The sequence below is a fragment of the Schistocerca cancellata genome, chromosome 3 (assembly GCF_023864275.1).
Source record: "Schistocerca cancellata isolate TAMUIC-IGC-003103 chromosome 3, iqSchCanc2.1, whole genome shotgun sequence".
NCBI classification, from domain to species: Eukaryota; Metazoa; Arthropoda; class Insecta; order Orthoptera; family Acrididae; genus Schistocerca; species Schistocerca cancellata.
In genome coordinates, this window is record NC_064628.1 from 597,252,219 (window position 1) to 597,276,015 (window position 23,797).

The window sequence follows — 23,797 nt, forward strand, 5'->3', positions numbered from 1 at the left end:
TCTGATACTGAAAGTAAAAGTCTCCACGAGCTCACCAGAGTGCACTATGTACATGAAAATGCTGTCTTGGTCACTTTTGTGAAATTGTGGCACACTTCTGTCATTGGACAACATGGTGAATGAAGTTCATTTTTGTGAAGAACATGATTCAGATTCCTGTTTTGGAGTAATGCTTTCAAAATGTAGCAACAACAAATTACTTCATTTCCTACTCCAACTTGTCTAGTGCTTCTCTAATGAGTTCAATATCAGGAAAACTAAATTTTAATTATTATTCCTTTCCATTTCCTTTCTTTTAATTATAACAGTTGATTGTTGAAATACAGTGTTTTTGTAATGAACTCTTTAGTGATTATCTGGACCAAAAAAATTCCACAGACTTATAATCTCATAAATTTATGAAACAAGTTTCTCTGATGCCTTTGATTTGTTGCACCACTGGGCCACTGTTCTTGGGGCATTGAAAGCCATAATTTAGTTAATACAAAATGTCACTGCAGGCTTGAGACAAGAAGCTTAGAGAAGCGAGGCAGTTAGGAGATGGCTATGTATTCTTTAACAAGAAATTATATGAAGGTTGTCACAAAATAGCAAGAATCACTGCTAGTCCCTAAAATAGAACAAGTTATTTCAGCCCTGATGCCACAGTCAGGGCTGTAACACTGCTGATGCAATGAAAATATGGACGCCAGACTGTAGCAGTATTGACGTGATTACCACATGCCCAAGCCTTGTGCTGCAGCTGTACTGTGGTTTATTTGATGCAGAATGATGTCCTGTCAATAAAGGGCTGGGATGAGCCACTATAATACTGACCATTTCAGCTATGTAGTGTCTGCTTTGACCTGCAACCTTCTACAAGAGGTAGTAAAAGCCAGCCATTGAACTGAAGCATGTTATTCCGTCGCTGCTTTAACTAGCTGCAAAACTACAAGATGCCAAAGTCCAGATGCCACCAGAAACTGAGCTTGTGCCTTCCAGCTGGTAGGCCAGCTGCTGGTTGACTTCTGTCAAATGCAGGATGCTTACATTGCGGCCCATGTTGCCCACCAGGGCCTGAGTAAGCGCTGAGCCACCATTTGTCCTGTGTGGCAAAACGCTACTGCTGCTGGCTTGCTTTATGTGGGCACATTCTGCCCTGCAGGCCATGGTCACTGCTGCCTACAATGGAGTCCTCAGTTCATCCCTTTATGCTCAAGTGTTTGCTGCAAAGAGCAGCACATTGGTACTGCCCAATGCGGCCAACTTCTGCAGAGATCAACACAGTTGCCTACTGCTCTGGATGCACTCTGATGTTGTACATCATCACCTACCGGAGTGATGACAGAATGACTGTGCCCTATTGGGGACTGCTCAGTGCTGTGTGTTAGCTGAGTCATCAAGACCACATGTTGAGTTTAGCCCCCTTTCTGCACTCCAGGGATGGTGTTTGATCCTGGAAACTGCCTGCAACAACACAGCTGCTGTATCTCAGGGAGTAATAAATAGTTAATGTGTCTTCTATGTTTTGTTAGTGGACATCCTACTGGCTCCATGAATCTCCATCAACTTGCACCTTCACTGAAACCTGTAAGGGGAGGGGGGAGGGGTGTACCTAATCACACCATACATCCTGACTACCACCACTACAGATTATATCTGTATGTGTAATCACAAAAACGTGTTGAAAAAAGTAATTCATTCATAATTTTCTGCAGATCCCATCACAAAGAAGAAATTTTATGCACAATCAAGGTATACATTAATAAAGTGGAGCATCTGTCAGAAACTGTACTAATTGTTAACAGTGACTAAATTGCTATAAATCAACAGCAAACCTGGTCCATTGAGAAAGAAGTGTTATTTTTTCAGTTATATTAAATAAACTATTGCATTGTTATTCAGCAGAGGTCAGAATTCATTTTTCACTTGAAATACCTGTGTACAACTGACAATAACAATATGATTTGAATGTATGGGTGTGAGTGTAAAAAGGTTGTGTAAGGAATAGGTAAATTATTTGAAAACTAATTATCTATCTGACCTGCTGTACTATAAATGGGAGAGACCGTCAAACGTACCAGTGACCGATGCTGTCACCTTATCCAAAGTGTCGTGTGTATGTAGATATTCTTACATCTCACCAAGAGTGATCCATTTCTACCAGAATAAGTGTTGTTGGTCTATTCTGTTCTGTTGTAATTGATTTTGGACCCTCTGTATCATTTAGCATGTCATCACATTTACAAAAGATAGGCAGTTCAGCACACAAATAGTGATTCATTGTTTTCCCTCATGGATCACCTATGTTAGTGTGTAAAAACATGGAACTTGATACTGTGAATGTGTGGCGTCAATGCTCCCAGTAAGCAGAAGCATGCAGAAAACATATTATTCTTGCTAACAGTTAAGGGCATGAAATTACTTCTCACATAAATGAAGTATCCACTATGAATGCTGTTATGACAATCATCATTTGCAGTGAAGTTATTAAACTCACAAATTTAGCTGAAGTTTGTAAATTATTTCCTGCTTGTTGGAAATTTGAATAATGGCTACATGAATGTTCCTACCCTGTTCAAAATATACAAAAAATATTTATATGGTGAACATAAATGGTTAAAAAACCATATCTTAACACCACACACCAGAGATGAAGTCATCAGTAATAAAGAAATAATAGAAAATTTTACATATATAGTTAATACTTGTCTTTGATGTATGATTAATGGTTCAAGTGTTTTTGTTTCTAATAACTTGATACCATTTGCATTAAAGTTTTTCATTCATTTTCTTAAAGCACAAGACAACCATGGTAGCCCATAACAAATCATAGTCAAACTATGGAAACGCAAGGTTGAAATATCAACAGTATAGGGAAAAAAATAGGTTGCTACTCATCATAAATATGAAACAGTGAGCTGCAGACAGGCATGACAACAAACAAATTAGCTTTTGACCAAAGGCTTCTTCAGAAAAGGAAACACACACACATTCATTCACTCGAGCAAGCAGACCTCACATACATATGACTGCTTATGTGTTTATAAACACGTAAATGTGTACCAAGAACAATAAAAGTGTTTACAGTGAAGTAAAACCTGGAACTAAATGCAACAATAATTATCTATAAACAATGAATGCTCAAATCTCACAAAACATGGCTGCCTTGTTTCAATGGAAGGTGCAAACAACATCTACAAAAACAAAGTAATTGGCTTTCCTTAGAAATGTTCCACACTGCTGCAAATTTTAAATGTATTGAAGATTGTAATCACTGGTGGCTTCTGAGTGTCCATTCTTGGTGTTAACAAGTTTTTAGATTCAGATAAATTTGGGAGTTCGAAATTAATAGCAACTACTGTATAACAATTATGCTTATCAATAAGTTTATGCAACTAAAGCCACTGCCAATAATAATAACAACATTAATAATAATAATAATAATAATAATAATATGAAAAACTTATCTGACAAAAGAAAGTATTGTTTTTGTTGAATTTTGTTGTTTTATACATAATTAAGTACAGTTTAGGGCAATAACAAAATAACGTGTAAGCTTTTGCTGCTCTCTGTTTCACATTTTTGTGTAAATGGTAGTTTTTGTGATTTTCCATTTTTTTCAGACAAATGTACAAAATCCCTAACAGATGTATTAGTTCATAAATTTACTTCTGGGCTGAAAATCAAATATTCTTACACTACATCCACACAAAAACTTTTGCTAACTGTACACTTCTCTTGTTAAATGTTCACTTCTAGTCATGCTTATCTGGTTTTGTCATTCTCTCAATCAAAGGAATTATTCTTGGACACTCTGGTTCCGTTGCGAATAACTTTTGCTGATAATTTATTTTTACATTCCCAGAAAGAGATTTTCACTCTGCAGTGGAGTGTGTGCTGATGTGAAACATCCTGGCAGATTAAAATTGTCTGCCAGACGAGACTCAAACTCAGGACCAATGCCATTCCTGGGCAAGTGCTCTACGGACTGAGCTACCCAAGTACAATGCATGGTGCATCCTCACAGCTTTACTTTTCTGTTAGCATTTAAAATAGATTCAACATAGTTAATGTTTACACTGCACATGAAAGCAGATTCCTGCACAGTAAGCAGCCAATTTCAAACACAATTTACATTTGTGGAAATGGTTAAACTGAAGTAGTAATGTCTACCAGCATGGTCACTTGAATAGAATACAAATGAGGTGCTGAGAGCCTTAAGAGTCTAAAGCACACTGCCATCGATCCTACATTTAAGTGAATACCAGAGGAACCATTTATACAGCTTTTCGAGAATTTTCATATATTCAGTGTGGACCTACAGCACAGATAAACCTGACTCACCATAAGAACAACAGATTTCAAAAGCATGAAAAAATGCTACCGTCACACAACTGACAGTGATGTGCTTCAGGCCCTTACGGTTCTCACTACCTCAAATGGTTTACAGTATGATAAAATTCATAACTTAATATTATGTAACCCATTTAGAAACCCACAAAATAGGCTTACTGTCAGTACAACTTTAACATATACTGATGTCCAATTTAATTTTACTATATACTGAGGGAAGTAGTGTATCTGAGGAGTATGCAATCGTCTATCAGGATTTATGCTGAGTGAACAGGGACAAAAGTCTGCCACAGTGTGCTACCACCTGGTGGAATTGATGTAAACTTCTAGTTGAGTGGCAAGGGCTAGCTGTGCACATTGTAAACTGTGCACACTGTTAATCCAATCCATATGTATTTGGCCCATAAGACAATTGTGACATATGAGTTGTGCATGCACAAAAGCTGTTCTAAACATGCACAGGTGAAGGTGTGCTCATGATCCTGATTCTGGAGTCTAGTTTCATGGAGTCTCGAGGAGTAGTAGCACAATAGATTTGTGCCGTACCTTTCAGATTGCAGCATCTGTGTTATGTCTAACAGCATTCAAAGAAAAATAACCAATAAATCCACAAGGTGTTGAAAGTTAGGGTGTTTACATGCTCTTATGCTCTTACACAGCAGCTGCCACTGATTGTAATGGCATTGCCCTCAGGTACAACCTACCACACTGGTCTTGTGCAGACCAAGAAAATTGATTAACTAATGAAAAACTAAAAGTATTTTGCACAAAATTTATGAAAATCTGTTTATTGGATGTTAGCAACTACAAAAGGAGTAATTTCACAAGAAATGACACACACCTAAATCACAATAGAAGAGGAGGAATGCCGTAGACATAAACCAGGTTGTAAGGGAGATATTCAAAAAAATTAAACTAGAAACGAATCTACTCAGTGCTAGATACTCCCCCACATGGAAACTGCTAAAGCAGACTAATTCTTACAGGAATTGGTCTGAATGAAACTTCAGAAGTCAAGAAGAAATGATTGATGCAGAATTCCACACAGATGCTGATAATTGCCCTACTGTTATGAGAGTGGTGGTAACATTAAGAAGTCAAATGTAAATAACAGATGTAATAAACACCAGCTCATAGTAAATGACATGAATACTACGGTGCTGAGAATGTCAAATCGAAGTAGAGATACAAACCTTAAAAAGAAACTTAGGAATCCAGTGGTCTAAATTCACCCTCTCACAAGCCAGACTTGGCTTTCATTATATATTATCAAAATATCCAGTTCATATACCGCCTAACAAAACAAGTGAAGCACCAGAAGACATGGTCAGATATCAAGTAAATTTGTATGCTGTGACAGATCTTATTTTGATTTGGCCATGATGTATATGTCATTTAATAAGATTGGAACACAGTGTAGGCCAAAGATGCAATATAAACATGCCTGCACCAAAAACAGTTATGTACAAAAAGAATGATGAACATTTACTGTCTTCTAGTGTTTCCTTAAGCTGATATCAAATTTTTTCACTTTTCCACCATTGGTTTCTTACTGTCCGTGATTCTGGGTGGACATATTGGGTTTATGTCAAACAATACGTATTTGTAAAAAAGCTTTTATAATATACCTTCTGGAAAGGGAGGCAGTTTCTTTCATTTGTACATTGATTCATCCCGAAAATGATGCCTGGATACACCATAGCCTGCAAACTTCAGAACATATGGTGACATTATTTTTGATTGTACAGTATTTTACTGCATTCTTTATCATGGAGCTGGACACTACATCTTCTTCTTTGATAGTGAAGAAGTAAATGTAACTTTCTTCAAAGCAGAGTTAATATATCAATCAATTTAGACTGTTACAGTGGTAATTATAGTGAGAGGTTATGGTGGTGCAAACTTATACGTGTGAAGTCTTGCTGGTGAAAATATCTGCCAGCCACACACCTCAAAATAATCCACATTATTCACACCTCCTTATGGCACCAGTACTGAAATATCAATATAACACATAAAAAACATCAGTGGATATTGTAATATGGGAAGTCAAGTTTGACATCATGAAATGTGCAATACTACATTCTAGTAGCTTACTCAATACCAGATTTTGCATGTTTTGAAATGTAGGTTAAGTGATTGCTTTCAATAAATGAATTGTGCAGCATAAAATATCAATAATTTTAAAATTTGGTAACTTATTTAATTGAAACTATCAAGTTTGAAATTATGATGTAAACAAACACTTATATTCACATTTTCTTTGATTTTGACTGGCTCTATTAAAAACACGCCATACAGTTTAATTATACTCTAGAACAGTAACCTGCAAACTGTTAGGAACAAACAGGAAACTGTAATTAACAATTTCATTAACCATATACTTTATTGTATTGTTAAACACAATTTTAATGTATAAAAACTTTATTTCATGATGAAAGAAACAATGTATAAACTTGTAGATTGCATGTGTCATCCAATAATATGCACAAAATAACACAAACAGAATAGCTGTAATGGTAAATTAACTTATTTAACAAATTCTACAGTACTTCATAACTTTTCAAATTGTAGTAAACTGTCAAAGCTGGAACTGTAAAGACAGTCTTAGTTGTTGATTCTAATAGAAAATTAGGTCAAACACATTTTACTAAAACTCATATTTTTTTCATGTCTTTTCAAAATTTTGTGAATTTAAGTTTTATTCTGTCCAGAGAAGTTATAGCTATAAACACATCAAAAAGTTAATTGCAAGCCTGGTGTCACTTACATTATCTAAAGGACATACTCACACTATTAATTATCCAGGCCAGTGATCTACAGATAGACACCCCAGATCCACCTGGAGGACAACACTAAAAGTCGGATGGTATCTATGATTTCAACTTGAACATGTATTCCGCTGTTTTAAGATTAGTTACCAAATGATGCATACTTGTAAAAGAAGTAAATCACTTCAAATATGAACTTTAAGTTTTGAATCAACTGTAGATCATATAACAAGTGTAATGTCACAGTGTTTAAATAATTAAGAGTTGCAAGCTGCAATTCTCTTGACCGGGTAAAACGTCCACCACAGATTAATAATGTTATTCATGTTTAGTGATGTTACCAGGCCTGGTACGGTAATAAGCAGCATGAGCCGTATCACATGCTGAGTGATCAATGTACACGGAAATGATAAAAGTCATGGGATACCTTCTAACATTGTGTCAGACCACCTATTGCCTGGTGTAGTATAACAACACAACAAGGAATGAACTCACAAGGTGTTGGAAGTTCCCTGCAGAAATACTGAGCCATGCTACCTCTACAGCCATCCTTAACTGCAATCCTATTGCAGGATTTTGTGCACAAACTGATCTATCGATTATGTCCCATAAATGTTAAATGGGATTCATGTTGGGCAATCTGGGTCACAAATTGTCCAGAATGTTCTTTAAACCAACTGCAAACAATTGTGGTCTGGTGACATGGCACATTGTCATCCATATAAATTTCATCATTGTTTGGGAGTATGAAGTTCTTGAATGGCTGCAAGTAGCCTCCACCTAGCTGAACATAACCATTTCTACTCAATCATCAGTTCAGTTTTACCAGAGGACCCAGTCCATTCCACGTAAACACAGCCCACACCATTATGGAACCACCACCAATTTGCACAGTGCCTTGGTGACAACTTGGGTCCATGGCTTTATGGGATCTACACTCAGACCCTACCATCAGCTCTTACCATCTGAAATCAGGACTTCCACAGTTTTCCAATCATCTATGGTCCAACCAATGTAGTCACGAGCCCAGCAGAGATGCTGCAAGTGATGTCACACTGTTAGCAAAGGCACTTGCATTGTTCATCTGCTGCCATGCCAAATTTCACCACACTGTCTCAATGAATATGTTTGTTATAGGTCTTACATTGATTTCTGTGGTTATTTAATGCAGTGTTTCTTGTCCGTTAACAATGAAAACTCTGTGCAAATGCTTCTGCTCACTGAAGACTATTGTCCACTGTGCTGCCTATGGTGAGAGGTAATGGCTGAAATTTTGGTCATCTTGGCACACTCTTGACACTGTGGATCTCATAATATCAAATTCCATAACAATTTCCAAAATGGAACATCCCAAACATCTACCATTCCACTTTAAAGGTATATTAATTCCCAATGTGTGACCATAATCACATCAGAAAGATGAATCGTGTGAGTCCAAATGATAGCTCTACCAATGCTCTGCCCTTTTATACACTGTGTATGTGTCACTACTGAAATCTGTATAAGTGGATGCCACTATCCCATGACTTTTGTCACCTCAGTATACAGGACACAGAGATACCACATACGTCTTTGAGAATTCATTACAGTGGCTCACAGAGTTTGAAAGGGGCCTCATTTGTGGGTCTTCATTTGGCCAGTTGGTTGAATCATGCAATATCCAGATTTCTGGGGCATCCAGATATGACAGTGGCCTAATGTTGAGCTGAATGGGAACATGGGGGGCAGGCATACTTATTGTCAAAATTTTGAGTTGACAACATCTGAACACCACAAGGGAGAATCACCATTTTGTGCACCAAGCAACTACACATCTGCTCCTGCCATCTGAAAAAATGTAATGGACTCCCTGAAATATTATATTTTTTCTCTGTGCCATTGGTCAAAGTCTTGCAATAGCCAGATGAGGGAATTACTGCCTCATGTGTAGGCTGCCATTAACATCACTACACAAACAGCTGCATTTGTAATGGTACCATAACTAGCAAGCATGGACTGCTGATTAATGACATCACATAGCATTCAGCAATGAAATGTGGTTCTACACTATCTTGAATAACCATTGTTGGCAAATATGTCAGTGACCTGGGGAGAGATTCCATGCTTCCAATGTTTTGGAGAGGCACAGTGTTGTTATTCCGGGTGCCATGTTGTGGGGAGCCATTGGGTGTGTCTTCAGGTCATGGCTGGTAGTGACTGAGGGAACTCTATTGGCACAGCCATACATCATGGTCACTATGAACTGTCTGCATGATGTTAAGGCACTCCTATGACTAGCAGGATCCATAGATCTGTGCCCAATACAACATCTGTTAGACCAGCTCAGACATCAACTTCACCCTAGTGCCAGTATCCAGGATATCAAGCACAATTTAACAACAGTTGTGGGCCAGTTTGCCTCAGATGAAGATAGAATTTCTCTGTGACACCCTTCCTGATCAGATCAGTGTGCTGATCTAAGCCAGAGGGAATCATACTGATAAGTGGACTCATACTGCCAAGTTGTTTGTAAATTGGACTTAGTATTGTAATCGCTGAAATGGTGTCGAACTTACTCCCAACTTATGAAGTTTAATATTGTTTTCTGTTCCCCTTTTGGGTGCTTCACTTTCATTGTCAGACAGTGTGAATAACAGAAAGTCGGAAGTTGGAGCCTGTTTGACAAACAGCAGTTTCAAGATAAATGTTCTTTGTTTCTAAGAGCACTGGCTGAGAAATGAAGACATGTCAGTCTTAAAATTTCCAAATTATGTAGTTTGCAGCAGTTTCTGTATCTATCAGCAGGTGGGATGGCTGTCTAATACTTGCTTAGGAGAACACAGAATTCCTTGACTGAGAATCACTCTCGTATTTGAATGTCCTGAACTGAACCAGTTCACAGTCTATCAGAGAATTCTGCTGCAGCTCTTAAGGAGAACACAGAATTCAATGTATTCAACTAAACTGACCCCTTGAATAATGACAAGCACTTTGAGCATTATGCTATTGAAATCAAGCTACCAAATTTAGTAGAAGGCTCTATTTACCATTCACCTGTTAGCAACAAATTCCAGTATGTACAGGCTTGAAAGTGTCATGTATTTTACTAATTCAAAATTAAAGATATCATTTTGTGTGGAGATTTTAACACATATTTTGCTACTATTATATATATAGTAAATGATGTCATAAATCCCTTAGCAACTTCCAACACCGAAAATGTACTACAGGACCCAACTAGGATTTATTTAATTCAAGTAGCTGTATTGATGCAGTATTCATTGACCAAGAATCCCTTCCATTCATTATTGATCTGAACTACTCCAGTGGTCTCCCTGACAATCAGAATACCTACTTGGCTTAGTTTAATACAAACAAAGGGCAAGTCATCAGCTGCTGTCATCTACGGAAAGTTGACCAAAGACCCTAACAGTATTCTAGCACACCAACTGTATTTGGTTATAAATGAATGCATTTAATTGGGGATCGCAACAGCAGTAGCCACAAGTGAGCACAGGTGTTGTGCTTTATGAAATGTGACACAGCCATCAAAGTGTTGTGAGACAGGCCAGCCTGCTACTGTGTAGAAACTATTACTGCTGCAGTACACAAGCAGCAATGTGTCACCAGCCTTTCCAGGCGGGTGGCTACCAATGTGTTAATGTACGTGCCAAAACGCATAGCAAAGGCCAAACACATGCAGCTTGGAAGAGCATATATACCCAAGTCACTGGTACTAAAATCACTTCTGTCAGCATCACTGCTCTACCGTCATGGGGGATGTGTCATCTGACCACCATATAGGATGCTAATTGAGGGCCACAGTTTGCACTCTGCCAAGGGAGCATCTCCTGAAGCTGTTGAGTTCTGGAGCCAACACTACAGTGCCAACACTAGCCCAGGACAGCAGTACACTGATCACCAGCATGGGGGCAGTGGGTCTCTACAACAACAGTCTGCCACCTTCTGACAACATGAGGAAGAGGGATGAGGAGTGTGCCACGGTAGCGTGAGGGACTTGCAGGGCAGCTGAGCATAGAGAATCAAAACTGGCAGAGAAGCTTACATTACAAAGGTCACAGCTGACTGACGCTGCACTCCAATTGGCAATTCTGTGCATCATCAACCACCAAGGCAGTAGAATTGCTTGTGCAAGCTGACTCCATCCTGTATTGGGCTGCATCAAGATGCAATATCAAAGGATATTGATTATTTGCAGACTGTTTCTCTGGCACCGTAGGGCCTCTGTCCAATCACACCCAGGCACCAACACACCACAGTGGCATCTACAAGAAGGTTCCAGTAGTCAGCATCCTCAAGAAGTGGTGTCAGAGTTACTGAGATCATCTTTTCAGCATGACATCCAAACCTACAGTGTATAGTGTGGTAAGTCAAGAGATCTGATTGTTTTTTTGCAGGGAATGTGTGTGTCATGGAGAGAATATTTGATTACTACTCATTAGTATATGTCAAATGTATGCCATGTAATTTGCTGGTCATTCAGCTCCATGTACAGAGTCAGTAGCAGTGATATCTTTCACATGCAAGCATTATGGGCATATGGTTGGACAGTGCTAGGAGTGAAAATGGTTAATGATTAGATGTAGGAATGAAGTTGGTATGTATTGTTCTGTTGCACTTATAATATATTGATTTTCTAAAATCAATAAGGATATAAGCAATGATATGGCAGGATCATGCATCCAAAGAGTGTCGGAGCCAGAAGCAGTACATATAATGTTGGAAAAGATAGCACGATTAATAGCAGATAATATGGAGTCACATAGTCAGTTATGAGGGTGATCACCACAGCGGCGTGTGTACTTGTCAGCCATCAGTCTAGTTGCTCCTTTTCCCAATAAATTTACTGAGGATGTGCAAGCATTTGTTGGGGATCTTAAGAATGTGGTGGAGTAGAAGGTTAGACTGACATGGAGCTTTGAAATATGGGAAATTTAAGCTTAACTGGAGAAGGAAAAGGTTATGAGGGATACACAGGAGCTCGTAACGGAGCAGAAATATTTCAGGAGTTTGAGAAGGAGTTAGTACAAAGGTATAGAAAGCAGAACAGTGCCAGACATTTCTGTGAGCAGTTAGGTATGGTTGTGAAGAGGCATGGAAAGTCTGTGGAAGAATTTGTGGATAGGGTAAGAAAGACCAATGATTGTACTTATGGGCTGGAACAGGACACAGTAATGAACAGAGTAATATTGCAATAGGCTAAGCAAAGTGTGCTTGACACATTTTTAAAAGGTTTGCCTTCAGAAATGTCAAGGAGAGTGTGAACAGGAGTTCTTGTTGGCCATAGAATGTGAGGAAATTCATATATTGATCATATTACAAGGCCGATGGGGGAGTATGAGTATGTTCAGCTAATATCAGGTATTAAGGTGTGAGCAGATGGGATACGTCTGGAGGCAATATTGCCAGCAAAAAGAACAGTGGACCTGAGGGCAGAGGTTAGTATAATGGTTGCAGGGGTAGTGGACCAGGGAAAAAAAACAGGGATTAAATGTCAGAGGTGACCCAAAGTCTGTCTAGGGGCATTATCAGTAAAATTTAGTTGAGAGAACAGAGTTACATAGATGGACTATACATAAAAAATTGTTATTGCCATACTTAGACTAAGGAATCTACAGTTTGTGACATAGTATTCATATCTGACATTTAAATATTTACAGTTTGTGACACAGTCTGAGATCTGAGATTACATATATTTTTAGATAGATGGTCTTCCATCATACGAGTCTACTAAATCTAGAAACTCATCTATTGAATATACAGGATTGTTTAGGAGCCATAATTTTAATTTCTTTTTTAGTTTTGTAATGGGCAATTTGGAGATATTAGGATGGAAGCAATTCAGTAGTTTTATGCCTGCATAGTGATGGCTTTTCTCATAGAGTGTTGTTCTATGAGAGCTGATGTGGGGTCTCTCTCTACCTCTAGTGTTGTGATCATGTATTTCTTTATTAAGTGTTTTGTTACTGTTTACTGCCATAATGATTATCTTCAGCACATACAGGTTATGAACAGTTAGTATTTTAAATTCTTTAAACAAATTTCTGCAGGACTCCCTGGCACATTTCTTTCCCATAATTCTAAGTGACTTCTTTTGTAAGATAAGTACACTTTTCATATTACCTTTACTGCTGGATCCCCATACCTCTATCCCATAGCGTAGATGGGATTCAAATAGTGCAGAATATATTTGCCTCAGAGTGGTGATGTTACAAAAAGGTGTCAGTTTTCTTAGGACATATATGGTAGTACTTAGCTTTTTGCAAATATCATTCACATGATCAGATCAGTTTAACTCTGCATCAAGTATCAGGCCAAGAAATTTGCTCGAGTATTGTTTTTTAATGTATTCGTCACCCATTAAGATTTGGTTTTCATGAATTTTTTGCCTCCCAAGATCAAATTCAATATTCACAGATTTATTTGTGTTTAATTCTAGTCTGTTCTCATTAAAATACTGCAGAATTAAGCCTGCTGCCATACTGGATTACACTTCGAGCTGCAAATAACTTGGATTGCAGCATATTAACATGGTATCATCTGCATATAAGATAGCTGTTGCATGGTTTGTTATGGACTGAATATCATTTAAAAAAATGATAAAAAGAAGTGGTCCTAATATTGACCCCTGTGGAATACCAAAATTTATGTCAGTGGTGTTTGATTTGTATGCTCCCTCTGTAGTGCTAATAGACACAAACTGCTTCCTTTTTGTCAAGTAGGACCTCATCAGATTATGGGCTGTGCCTCAAACGCCATAGTTCCACAGTTTGTCCAGCAATATGGTCTTATCAACACAGTCAAATGCTTTTTGTAACTCCAGAAAAATGCCACATACATGTTCTTTATTATCCATTGCTTGAGTGACACCTTCGATAAGTTGGATGCCGCCGTAATGGTGGACGACCCCTTGACAAACCCATACTGCCCCTTAGAAATCACTTTTTTTACATACTAGGAAGTTCCAGATTCTTATGTATATTATTTTCTCAAAGATTTTGGATATTATTGAAAGAACAGAAATGGGTCAAAAGTTTTCTACTAGATTCTTGTTTCCTTTTTTAAAAATAGGCACAACTCGAGCAATTTTCAACTCATCTGGAAAAAGACCATCTTCCATATGATAGTTGATAACTGTTGATAAAGGTGATGCAATTTTATGTATACATTTCTTAAGAGTGTCCAGACCAAGACCATCATATCCTGCTGCATGGGAATTCTTTAAGCTACTCAGTATTTTAATTATTTCTTCTTTACTTGTTGGCATCAAAAGTATACTTCCTGACACTGGTGTTCCTCTGAATTTGTATTTATGATTTTTAAGCTGATTGTTTGTGATGGAGCCAACAGAGGCAAAGTAATTGTTAAATAGGTCTGCTATCTTATTCTGATCGATTTCTATTGTGCCGTTTATCAGTAAGTGATTTTCAGTTGTATGTTTCTCAGATTTACCTATTTCTCTATTTACTAGTGACCATGATGTTTTGGAGATATTATTTGAGCTCTGAAAGACACTTTCAAAATGTTTATTTTTTTCGAAATTAGGAGGTCTACATAGTATTTCTGATACTTTTTGAACTCTTCTTTTAATTTTTTATTGCTCAAGTCATTTAACATAGCATACTCATACCATCTTAGTTTTTCTCTAGCCTCAGTGACTGAACTTGATATCCAGTTTTGGGTTACAGCATGTGACTGAATTCTCTTTTTTATTAATGGGCAGGCTTGGTTAAGAATGTAGAATAGTTCACTTGAGAATTTGCCGTAACTGTGAAGTGTCATTAGAACACTGTTCCAATCCACATTCCTTAGCATATTATTCAAATGAGTTATATTTTGGTCTTTATTGATCCTAATATATCTATAGCAACTGTGTGTACGAACCTTTTTTATGTGCACACTTAGTTATACTGCATGGTGGTCTGACAAAGCACTTATAACAACAGAAGATGTAAGATTGTAAAGACGAATACCAGTGATTATGTTATCTATTGCAGACTGGCATGTTTGAGTCTCCCTGGTTGCAGTGTTTATCAGGTATCTTACATTATATTCAAGCAGAGTATTCTTGAATTGTCTAGTGTGTAACTTATCTGCTAATACATTTATGTTGAAGTGTCCTATAATTACTAACTTGTTCAGGTGTGATATAAAAACATTCTCTATCATGTCACAAAACTTTGTTAAGAAAACTTCGAAGTTTCCATCTGGTGGTCTGTATAAACGTATAACATAAATTTCATTATTTGGTACCTTTATACGTGCTGCACATAATTCAATTGTTCCTTCTAATGAATATTTACTAACATTTATAGAATTAAAATCAAATGTACTTTTTACATACATTGACACACCCCCACCTCTGATAGTAGATCTGCAAAACTTATTAGCTAGTACCATGTTTAGAGTTTTAAAAAGTTCTAATTTGGCATCAGATAGCCAGTGTTCACTAATACCAAGCACATCAGGCATAGTTTCATTTACAAACACGTCTAATTGTTTATATTTCTTGCTCAAGCCCTGTACATTCTGGTGGATTATTTTAAAGTTGTAAATACCTTGTTGTATATTTCTCTGCTTTACCGACTTAAATAAGGTCATATCTCTGTTTCTCTTGTGGGCTTCCTCCTCTTTCTGGTTTCCACTAAAAAATCATTTAGATGGGATGGTGGCACTGGCTTCTGTCTGCTGTCTGAAGTTTTTTTAGTTGACAGTAATGGTTCTGCTAATGTTGGAGTTGATTCTGCTGCTATTGTGGATGGTTCTGCTGTTGCTAATGATGGTTTTGTTGCTTTTGCTGTTGATTTTCCTGCTGGTATTAGGGCTGGCTCTGTAGTTGATGGAGCTGTTACTGCAGTTGTTGTTGTTAGTGTAACTGCTCTTGATGTTTTTACTACTTTTGGTGGAGTTGGTCAGCTACCATTGATTCTGTTGCCGCTGCTGGTACCAGAGGTGGCTCTGCTGTTGATGTAGCTGCTGTTGCTGCTTTTGTTGTTGTTGTTGCTGTGATTGTTTCTGATGCTTTTAGCATTTTTTGTGGGAATACTTCTGCTGGTGCTTGCTTTAAAACTGTTGGAGCTAATGGTAATGACATGCTGTCACTATATTTGTTCAGTCTCTCTAACATTTCACTGATTTTCCCACACAAAAGTTTCTTGCCCTTTTTGTTCAGATGCATCCTATGTTTCATGAAGCAGTCTCTCTTAAGAAAATCTGTACAAAGAATGTTTGTATTTGGATACATTTTGCATATTTCCTGAAATTGTGAGTTGGCTTCCCTAATTTCAGCATTTACACACGAAGTGGGGATAAGGTCATGTCTACAAGGAATGCTAGTGACAATCACATACTGCTTCTTAGTACCATCCAGAAATTTCCTTAAGTTGTGCACAGCATTCACTAACTCATTCTTGTACACATCATTGGCACCTCCAATTAATAAAATATAACAACTTGTGCTTTTTTTGTTGTCTTTTATGATGTCCTTTATAATTTCCTGCATTGGAGCACCTGGTTTTACGCAACTGTAGGCTTTTAAGTCATGATGATTATTGAGAATTTCTGAAAGACTGTGTCCATGGCTATCAGAGTAAATATTTAGTCCTACCTCATTTTCTGTGCTGCTGGCAGAGTACGATGTTTTCGGCATAAATACTGATGTTTCAGCAGGTTCAGTAAGAAGCTGAATCATGTTTTCTAATAATTTAATGTGCTTTCTAGCTGCCTTTAAGTCTTTTAATACTTCATTTTTCACATTTAGTTGAAGTTCAGAGTTACACATCTCTAAGGCGGCTTCTCGGCTGTTACACGGATGATTACAGTCACATGAAAATACATTATTGCGATTTACTTTTGTGAAGCAGCTTGAATGATACCATCATATGTTTTACTGGACACGTTCTAACACCGGTTTTCACTTTTTCACCACACGAGCGACGCTTCACTGACGATAAAAACTCGTAGTTTACAGAGCAATTTTCTACAACTTGTTTGTTGTGAGAGAGAGAAATCAAGAAATATACACATCTTAACTTTCCATTGTTGTTGATGGTAGCTCAGCTAGTAATTGTGTAAAAAATTGGGGTATGTACTGTGCAGAGGGCACTGTACTGATGTTTTTAAGAACAAAATATTGTCTTGATAATGATGGTTCTTTGAGTTATATGTTCGTGAAATCAATCCTGTCAATAATGCGATACTGTTCAGTTACATGAAAATGAAACTGAATAAACTTGTGACTTTCAAGATTAAACACTAAAGATTCACCTTTCATATATTTCATCACAAACATATACCACACACTTCTTGTATATAAATGTCTCTAAATGTCATCAGAATTCAGTGAGAACATTTTACATAGTTACAATATTATGAAAACCAAAGTTGCTACTCACCATATAGCAGAGATGCAGAGTCACAGACAAAAGACTGTCACAAAATAAGTTTTTGGCCAACAAGGCCTTTGTCAAAAATAGATGACAGACACATATACACACACTCACACAAATGCAACTCACACACACATGACCGCACTCTCTGGCAGCTAAAGCCACTCTACAAGCAGCAGCAGCAGCGCATGATGGAACAGGCAACTGGGTGGGGGTAAGGAGAAGGCTGGGGCAGGGAGGGGGATGGTGAAATGCTGCTGGGGGTGTGGAGGGACAAGGTGGTGAGATGGGAGGACTGCTGTGTCCAGTTAGGAGGTTAGATGAAGGGCATGGGTGAGGTTTGGAGAGGGGGGGGGGGGGGGAGTAGTGGAAAAGGGGAGAAGTAAAAAGAATAGAGTGCTGTGTAGTGCTGGAAAGGGAACAGAGAAGGGGCTAGATGGGTGAGGACAATGACTAACAAAGCTTGAGGACAGGAGGGTTACAGGAATGTAGGATATACTGCAGGGAGAGTTCCAACCTGTGCAATTCAGAAAAGCTGGTGTTTGTGGAAAGGATACATATGGAACAGGCTATGAAGCAGTCATTGAAATAAAGAATGTCATGTTGGGTGGCATGCTCAGCAACAGGGTTGTCCAGTTGTTTCTTGGCCACAGTTTGTCAGTGACCATTCATGAGTACAGACAGCTTGATTTGATTGTTGAGTTTCTCCCAGCGTATTTGATAATCAAAATATTCACGGGTGTACTGCCGGTCTACAGTGTCCAATGGGCACAATATTTCAGTGATCATACATGTCACCATCACCAGATGACATGTATGATCACCGAAATATTGTGCCCGTTGGACACTGTAGACCGGCAGTACACCCATGGATATTTTGATTAACTTGTTGATTGTTGTGCCTACATAGAATGCAGTACAGTGGTTGCAGCTTAGCTTGTAGATCACATGAGTGGTTTCACAGATAGCCCTGCTTTTGATGGGATAAGTGATGTTTGTGACCGGACTGGCATAGGTGGTGGTAGGAGGATGTATAGGACAGGTCTTGCATCAAGGTCCATTACAGGTGTACGAGCCATGAGGTTGTGAGCAGGGGTTGTGTAGGGGTGGACAAGTATAATGTGTAGGTTCAGTGAACAGTAGTGTACCACTATGGGAGGGGTGGGAAGGACAGTGGGCAGGGCATTTCTCATTTCAGGGCACGACAACAGTTAGTCAAAAGCCTGGTGGAGAATGTAATTCAGTTGTGCCAGTCCTGGGTGGTACTGAGTTACAAGGGAAATGCTCCTCTGTGGATGGATGGTGAGACTTTGGGAGGTGGTGGGTGAATGGAAAGATAAGGCACAGGAGATTTTTTTTATACAAGGTTTGGAGGATAATCTGTAAAGGCCTCAGTGAACCCCTATGTATATTTCGAGAGGGACTGCTTGTCACTGCAGATGGAACAACCATGGGTGGCTAGGCTGTATGGATGGGACTTCTTGGTATGGAGCAGGAGGCAGCTGTCAAAGTGGAGGTATTGCTAGTAAGTAGTAGGTTTAATATGGACAGAGGTACTGATGTAGCCATCTTTGAGGTGGACGTTAACACCTAGGAATATGGCTTACATGGTGACAATGGAGAGAAGTCCCACACTTGGCTCCCCATGTCCAGTCTACTCCTCCTCTTCACACAGACTCTATCCAACTCTCTCTAAAAATTATAAAGTGAACAAAAATGTTACAAAATGACAGCACAAAGAGTTTGTTAGATGACATTGCAGTAAAGCTGTGATAATCTTTATATAGAAAAATAGAAAATATTACTGAAAATGCAAACATATTTTGTAAAGAATCTTAAATAAAATTTCTATAATGGATTTTTAATAATTTGTATATTGCCATAAACAAGTTTGTCTGCCAATAACTGGCAAAGAGAACAAAATTTACATCATCAGATAATTAACATTTTCAGGGATAAAGGAAAGTTGTAAGGAAATGAATTTCCAGAAGATAATGATAAAAATATAATATGATAAATTAAATTTTAGTAATAATCAGTAAACATCATAATAGTCATAAAACTCTGATAATGAAAATAAGTTTTGCAAATATAAAGAAATACTGTTACAATATGAATGGTATTGAACAGTTCATTTGACGCAGATATATTGTTATCTACTACTGAAAAGAGTTCACACTGTTACAGATTTGTTTCAGTAGGACCCTGAGACACTCCTCCCCATACATGCAAACAATACCATGCATAATGATTTATGGGGTTGTGTGACCCTATGGAGCATAAGTTTTTCATGTTTTTGTTGTTGTGGTCTTCAGTCCTGAGACTGGTTTTATGCAGCTCTCCATGCTACTCTCTCCTGTGCAAGCTTCTTCATCTCCCAGTACCTACTGCAACCTACATCCTTCTGAATCTGTTTAATGTATTCATCTGTTGGTCTCCCTCTATGATTTTTACCTTCCGCGTTGCCCTCCAGTACTAAATTGGTGATCCCTTGATGCCTCAGAATATGTCCTATCAATCGATCCCTTCTTCTAGTCAAGTTGTGCCACAAATTTCTCTTCTCCCCAATTCTGTTCAGTACCTCCTCATTAATTATGTGATCTACCCATCTAATCTTCACGTCCTTCTGTAGCACCACATTTCGAAAGCTTCGATTCTCTTTTTATCTAAACTATTTATCGTCCACATTTCATTTCCGTACATGGCTACACTCCATACAAATACTTTCAAAAAAGACTTCCTGACACTTACATCTATACTCAATGTTAACAAATTTCTCTTCTCTTCAGAAAAGCTTTCCTTGCCATTGCCAGTCTACATTCTCTATCCTCTCTACTTCGACCATAATTAGTTATTTTGCTCCCGAGATAGCAAAACTCATTTACTACTTTAAGCATCTTATTTCCTAATCTAATACCCTCAGCATCACCCAATTTAATTTTCATAATAATGTTAATTATCTCTGAATTTTAAACAAGTTTTGATTTGTACTGATAATTTCTTCCAACATTATGTGAGCATAATAAATCCAAATTTTGTTTGGTATAAAAAACACAGTTTGCTATATATTTTTCTTCTTATCTTTATAGTAGCCTAATGATGTATTTAAACAGTTATGGCAATGTGATTTTACAGACATAACTGATCTTTGGGTTTTAATTATGCATGCCTGGGTGAACTTTAAACATAATATGACAGGGCTTACATGCACAAAAAATATAGATACAAAGCCAACTTCTATGATGTTGTAGAAAAAATTATTATTGTGTTCATTTTTACTGTCATTGTTCATGCACACAAGTGAACAGTAAATGTATGAGCAATGATAATAAAAACAAAGAAACACAATAATAATTGCATGCAGTTAAGTTAATACAAATACGAGGGCTATCCACAAAGTACATTACATTTTGTAATTAAAAATAAATAAAGTATTGGAAATTTTTTTTATTATACACAGATGAAAGCCACACTTAAATACTACTTTTCTACATAGTTGCCATTTAAACTAAGGCACTTATCATAGCGATGGACGAGCTTGGAAATTCCTTTGTCGTAAAATTCGGCTGCCTGCGCCTTCAACGACTGTCTTTTGGGACAGAAAAGGTGTGATTTTTGTGGATTTCCTGGAAAGAGGCACTACAATAAACTCTCAAAGGTATTGCCAAACTCTGCACAACCTCAGAAGAGCAATACACAACAAGCGCATGGGAAAGTTGGGCTCAAAGATCTTGCTGATTCACGACAACGCCCGGACCCACATGGCAAATGCCACTCGTGAAGTTCTCGAATCTTTTAAGTGGGAGTTGTTTCCTCATCCACCGTACAGTCCCAACCTGGCACCGAGCGACTTCCACTTATTCCCAGCAATGAAGAAGTGGTTGCCTATGCAGCGTTTTGATGACGACGCACAGCTTCAAGAAGAGGTAACCATGTGGTTGAAGGCGCAGGCGGCCAAATTTTACAACGAAGGAATTTCCAAGCTCGTCCATCGCTATGATAAGTGCCTTAATTTAAATGGCAACTATGTAGAAAAGTTGTATTTAAGTGTGGCTTTCATCTGTATATAATAAAAAAAATTCCAATACTTTATTTATTTTTAATTCCAAAACGTAATGTACTTTGTGGATAGCCCTCGTAACAATAGAAAATTGTAAAAAATTATATAAGATCTTTTCTCCAAATATTTGTTTCACTCTTTGTCCACAAGTCCACATTGATCCAGCTATTAATTGTTCCATAGACATCCATACCAAGTAAAATAGTTTCCTTTAACTACTCATCCTTGTAAGTCCACTTCTCCACAGCACTGATGTCCATCTCCTTATCTGCTTTGACATCCTTCTTTATGTTCAAGACTTGTATCAGTGCTTAAATGGTTCTTATTGGGCTCCTTCCCCTGTTTTCATCTTTCCAACAGTATCACACATATGTTTCTGTATTTATGTCCATCTCTGAATAAATATGATAGACTAATACAACTTAATGTATGAAAAAATTGTTCATGACAGTAAAAGAATATAAAACTGGATTTCAGAGATAACTAAAACAAGGATTGTACAAATTGCTAAATTCTCAAGTTTCTTCTCATAACATAAGCAGAGATTTTACACACAAAATTAGAGCACATTTACATTTCAAAAAGATAAAAAAATTTCTATCAACCAAAAGACACATATCATAGTAAATGGAAACAGCCTGTTTCATTTTAACTGACCTAGCAAAATATCATATTTGCACCCTGGCGAATAGATAACATAAGCATAGTCTAATATTCTAAGCATAGTCTAATATTATAGTATTTACAAGTCCACCCCTCCCTGCCTTCCCCCAGATTTATGTACACCAGTGTACAGTTTTTTCAAAGTACCATAGATACATTTTTTAAAGCATTCAGTTTTTATAGCAGAACACGTGATATAAAGAAATAATAGAAGAAATGAATACCAAGAAAAACTAAACTTATATTGTGGCAATCCAAATTGGGGTTGTTTCTCATTCCAGTGAGATACATAATACCTTCACCAACCTCCATCTTCTTGGTTACTGACAAATAAGTCAGGTAGTTCTTTCAACTTACTTTTATGCATCAGTTTCACATATTTATACCAAGAATGCTAACCAATGAGACTTGGGATTATAATGAGACTGTAAGAAAAATACTTGGGTTTCACAGGGATAGAAATTATTTTCACTAAGTTAATTGCTAACACAAATCTCAAAGTCAAAGAAACTAAGTTCATTCTTTAACCTATACAAAATGGACAAACTGTGCACTGCAGAAAATATTTTTATACTAAAGTAGAATCTTGAATAATCTCACAGTGTTCCACAGTATGCAAGTGCCATGTTTGTAGTGCTCATAATAATTTCTTTTTTGTTAATTATGAATTATTATTAGTATTTTTCCTGCAGTTAGAAACTATTCAATTATTTTCAGTCATCCAACTTGTAAGTCAGACACTGCCTAGAGTTTATACTGTGGGGTTAATTGTTTATATTATTATTTATAATCTGCTATGTAATTATATTCAGTGTGTCATATGAATCATTCTAATTATTCCTTTAATTTCATTGCTGTGTCAGTGTCTTAAGATTTCCAACCCAAATTTGCATATGACAAATTTCTCAGACCCATGGCAAGCATTTCAATAACTCATGAGCATAAATATAGACCAAACCTTTACATCAACAAATAGCTTAAACTCACCCTAGTCATTACTCAAAATCATACACAGCAAACTATCACTAAAAAGAATAATACAAATTATGGAACAGAGTATAAGTAAGTTCCTCAATACAGTCTCAACCTAGCATAATCATAATCTCTATTGCTGAGTATATCACAAATTTCATCTTAATACCTCCTGTACCTTCATAAATTTCATGTGAATATTACTTACACCACTCTAAATATCTCCATAGTGCACCAGATGTCCTTATATTACCCCAAGAAAAATAATGCTTGGCATATAGTTCACATATCTCACTCATGACAACACACCATATAGTTTCAATAATAATAACAATAATCATAACCATATTAAAAAATCACATTGCAACTGATTTTTGAAATATCCCACTGCATTCATATTCTTTTTATCTTATCGTCATCATCCTCTAGTAAACTTTTTCTCTCAACAACAAGTACAGTTACACAGTTGACATAGTTTACAATAATAGAGCTAATATTTCCATTTCACATCATCATTTTAAGCTCACAAGAATTATGCACATTTTTATATTATCAAAAACAGCTGCTAATTATAACTATGATATGACAGTAAAATTTATCATCAGCTG

The 23,797-nt window shown here is 37.2% G+C and overlaps 1 protein-coding gene across 2 annotated transcripts in view; it reads left to right on the plus strand.

Annotated features, from left to right (window-relative positions):
- LOC126175486 (cyclic GMP-AMP synthase-like receptor) overlaps window positions 1-23,797 on the plus strand; it is a 367,167-nt gene that overhangs the window by 78,321 nt on the left and 265,049 nt on the right. The gene's annotated exons all lie outside the window — the stretch shown is intronic.